Source organism: Lipotes vexillifer, unplaced genomic scaffold, assembly GCF_000442215.2.
Source record: "Lipotes vexillifer unplaced genomic scaffold, Lipotes_vexillifer_v1.1 scaffold623, whole genome shotgun sequence".
Taxonomy (NCBI): Eukaryota; Metazoa; Chordata; class Mammalia; order Artiodactyla; family Lipotidae; genus Lipotes; species Lipotes vexillifer.
Window position 1 is genome coordinate 199,218 of NW_006796847.1, and position 5,110 is coordinate 204,327.

Genomic DNA, 5,110 nt, shown 5'->3' on the forward strand with positions numbered 1-5,110 from the left:
TCTTTCCAAAGAGTTGATTTTGTCCACTTTGTATACTAATTAAGAAACATTTTACATTTAATCTATGACATAGTTGGACATTTTAAACATACAATAAACAAAAAAATTCTGTTTGAATTTTTTATGTAGCAATTTTTATACAAGTGACTGCAGGACATGTGAACTTGGAAACAGAAGACCTGTTTTGTGGTTTAGACTGTGCTGCTACTAACTGGTTGGGTGAAATCACACTTGTGTCTTAAGCTCCCTAAGGCTCAATTACTTTATCTGTAAAATAAGGGAGTTTAACTAGATAATGTCTAAAGTGTCTTCCAGCCTAAAATATTCACTTTCTGTTATCCCAAACAATATGGCTATATTTTCAATCACACTGACACCCAAAAAGGCAGATTCGACTAGTACTATTCTCCAGTTTTGATGATGTTTCCAGGTTAGTCAATTATGAAATTTCAGAATAAGATTTTGGTCAGACTTGTTATGGAACTGACATTTTCCATCTTTACCAATACCTCATTAAGGCAGGCTATATAAGATGAAATTGGAGACCCAACTGCAGGAGGGCTGAGACTATAGCCTGTTACTGGGCATTTCCCACATATAATTTCCAGTTTCTGGATAGTTTCTGTATATTAGGTGAAGCCATTTATTGCTGATGATAGCATGAATAAAGCAAAGAGCTACAGATGACTTCGGCAAAAAAAAATATGTAGAGATTTGTGCATCTAGGACACTAAATATGGCTTATATCCAATATTTATATGGATATTTTAAAAAAATGTATACTTTTGAAATAATGCCATTGTAGTCAGTTTGCTCTGGAAAAGGGCCTATAATGATAGGATGATCTGCCTGGCAGTATATGGTAAGGTCCCAGCAAAGCAATCTCCAAAAACATGAAGAATTCTGTTGATTACACCAGATGATTGCTGTATCGTGCAAATCATGATGATATTGCATAACTTAAGTTGGTTTTCAGTCATTAACATACATTTGAGGGTAATAATGTTTTTAATGGCTTGAATTGTATTTGTGTAAATGTATATTTTATCCTTATTCCTTAATTCATAAAATGAGGAAAGAAATCCAAGAGAATGCCTTCAGCAAATGTTGGAGCTGGAACAAGCTCCCCCCTGCCTCTTTTTTTAAATCATTGTGTTCTTTCGGAGTTAACACATTTATGATTCAGTAATATTATTAAACTAAAACAGGTGTGGTTCCTGGACATCCTGGGTTATGAGAATTTTCTATTGTGTTTTATTATCTCTTTTATGACCTGTAGTAATGATAATCATGTTCAAGGGGAAGATGACCACAGTACCAGAGCAGCTCTATTTTGAGCTGAAATAAAGAGCTGGAAATGCTGATGACAGGGAGAAGAGGCTTGTAAGGACACACAATCAACACCATAGCATAGCTCTGGAATGAGTTCTGAAAAGCCACAGTCTCTTAGGGCTGCTGCCCAAAACAGGAACCTTCAAACGTTGTATAATTTCCAGGCTATCAGAAGGTCTACTGCTCTCTTCCGTGGTAAAAATAGCAAACAAAACAAACACATAAACGAATCCTCTTTCTGGCTCTTCCACAACTACTGATACTCATTCACCTTTTAATGTTAACATTTTTGATTCCTCTCAAATACAACTTCTCTGGAAGAGAAAACACATCAAGATAGTTTGCAACCTCACGAGGACCAGTAGGTTGGGAAAAAAGCAAGGGAAAGGGAAAAGGGACTATAGAAAAAAGCCCTGCGTAAAAACTGGCAGTTTCGGGTTTCCCTGGTGGCGCAGTGGTTGAGAGTCTGCCTGCCGATGCAGCAGACGCGGGTTCGTGCCCCGGTCCGGGAAAATCCCACATGCCGCGGAGAGGCTGGGCCCATGAGCCATGGCCGCTGAGCCTGCGCGTCCAGAGCCTGTGCTCCGCAACGGGAGAGGTCACAGCAGTGAGAGGCCTGCACAGCGGGAAAAAAAAAAATGGCACTTTCAAATCTGCTCCCATATAGAGTAATAAAACTCCACCAAAAATCTAAATATTTTATATGAATTTTCCTAATTTATAAACGCGAGCAGTAGATTTAAAAAATCTTGTATTTGAAAAAGTATGCATACTGGCCCTTTTGTTGTGTCAGTTTAAACTGGTCTATGGGCCATATGGGGCACTTAAATGATAGTTTAGAGTTAGGAGAATTTAATTCTAATCCCCAATATGCCACTTCTGAATGGCCTTGGGAAATTCAGCTAAAGTGTAAACTTCCTGAGATCTGAGTTGGCATCTCTGTATTAGTTAGCATCCCAAAAGGAAACAGGCAACATACTCAGAATAAGTTAAGGAGGATTTATTTACAAGGGGACTAATAATAAAAGTCTGGGGGGGAATAGGGAAAGTACAGGGCCTAGTGCAGGAGCCCAGGCCAGCAACAGCAAAGCTGTCACAAGACCAGGCCCTGAGAAAAGAGGGAAGGATGAGGCTACTGGAGCCTGGAAGGTGAGGGGACACATGGAGAGGAGCAGTGGGCTATTGTCAAGCTGAGCAGTCAGTCAGAGGAACATGCAAAGCCAGGGGTCCAGGGGAATAATACCCTTGTCACTCTACTTTCTCCCCCATCCTTCTGATTAATCTTCTGCCAGGGCTCCCCACTAGCTGACCCCCTCAGAGGTCATGGGCTTGAGAGCTGGTGAACGTAATCCGTACAGGTCAGCCTTGGGGCAGAGGGCAGCATGAAGAGTAGAGGATGGATATGGAAAGTCAAACCTATCTGCCTCGCACAATCTCTTGGGCAGCCTTTTCTTTACAACTGGAAAACTGGAACAGTGTATTGCATTTAGTAGGCACTGAATTATTATAGAATCTCTCTCTCTCTTTTTTTTCATTTCTAAAATGTAGAAATTAAGTTGTAAGGATTAAGATCCAAGGTCTCTTCTAGCATTAATCTTCCTGTTTCATGCTTGAGATAAGAATCTAAAACAGACATTTGGGAGAAATTCTGAGAGCTTTGGATGGCCTACCTTAAGGTTAGATATCAGGTACCTCAAGAAACAAGTCAGCCTATTTAAAGCCAAAACCTATTTAAAACACAAAAACCGAGATAACATTTTTTTGAGCAATATCTCATAAAGCACATGAAAAGCAGGGGCATGTTTACTATAGATTCCTATACCTTTGAGAAGTTTTCACTATTTACATTCTATGGATAGAGTGAGGGATAGGAACTGGGTGTTTATTTTGGCTATTATTGTTGTTATGTGTTTTTTATTTTATTTTATTTTTATTTTTTATTTTTTTAACATCTTTATTGGGGTATAATTGCTTTACAATGGTGTGTGTTATGTGTTTTTAATAACAACCATGTCATTAGAACATGCAGTCATAGGTGAATGATTAATTACAGATCAGTTTCTATTTTGTTTTTTTTCATGAAAGCCATTCAAACTTTGAAATAGTATATTAGTTGGAAAAAGAAACTATTCCATAAATCCATTACACATTAACTAAGAACTACTCACCAAATATGATAATTTTCACCAAAAGGCATTATCTAGAATATAAATATATGTCCTATGTTAAGCTTATTCCTCAACCTCAGAAAAGAGAGCATTTGAATATGGCAGTGTTTAAGTTTGGCTGCCCTGTTATGAAAATGAAACTTCAGAACTAAAACCCTAAGGCTGAAGGTCTATGGATTAAAAGGAAGATCGCTACATACTCCTACATGATCTCAAAACATGTAATCCACGAACAACCCGAAGTTGCAGAGGACATCATCATGGTTCCATATGCAGCTGGTCTCTTCACTTGGGACAGTGATAATCATATCACAGTTTCACAGAGTGGGACTGATCCAGGGAATGATGACTGTAGGATGCCAAGCCATTTTAAATACACATCAAAGCCAATTTAGAAACTTGGCTTAGGTGTGGAATGATGGGAAATGAAGCACTTGGCTTTCAGAATTTCAAGGACTCACATTAACGGGAAAGCACTGCATAGATAAAAGGCGATGAGAAAGAATGAACAGCTGTGCCAGGCTTTGCTTAGTTGTTACACTGCCGAGCACAGCCTTTAGATGTACAAAGGATAAGAAGCACTGCCAACTTTGCAATTTCTTTTTCACCTGTGTCTGAATGCATAGAAATAACATCTGTAACTGGAAAAGTTCCCCTTTCCTCTTATTCCACTCTCTTATACTTGAACAGCTGGACATTGGGCTTAATCCACTAATAGTAATATTACTTGATCTAAATAAAGATTTTAGAATGTTGAGGTCCTAGAAATGAGAATACAAAGAAAAGACTATATGGGGAATCCATTCAAAATTAACTTATTTAGTATATTGTTAGATAGTATTGCAGGGTAGTCAAGAGTATAGATACTGGAGCCAAAAGTACATGGGTTTGAATCCTGACCTTCCCCTTACTAATGGACTACTTTGAGCATTATATGCCTCAATTTCCTCATCTGTAATATAGGGTAATTATCTCTACCTTAGAAGAATTCCTGAATGTATGGGCTCATAATATTAGTTGTTACTGATATTACTGTTGTTGTTATTATATTTCTTAAGCTGAGACCAGCTATTTGAGCAGAGGAGAATATAGGCTTGGGTAAGGACTTCATCTTCTCCAAGCCCTTGGTCAAGAAAGTATACCAAGAGTGGGTCAGAGAGAAGCAGAGGAAAGAAGCAAGTGTTAGCAAGGTAGGGGAATGCAAGATGGAGGGCAGACACATCTTTGGAAGATATTCTGGACAGATCTTAGTTAATTTTAAATAAAAATAAATAGCTTTGGCATTTTGGTAGTTTTCAAAGAGGGAGTTTCTCTCTCTTTCTCTCTCTCTCTCTTTTACTATGTCAATGCCTTTATCCATTCCCATTTGAATCACCCCAGGTTTGCTTTTCTTGGCTATGTTGTCATTTCCCATTCATTTCATTTATTTGTGTGACACAAAAACTGATGTAGGAAATATTTTCACACATTTATCCTCCTTTTGCCCCTATGCTCAGTCTTGACGGCTATTGTATTTTCTTACTTTACCAATATGTCACTTCAGGGCTCACCCTCTCATTCATTTCTTCAACAAAAGGAACAGAGCAGTTTTTCTTTTACTTCATTCCTGC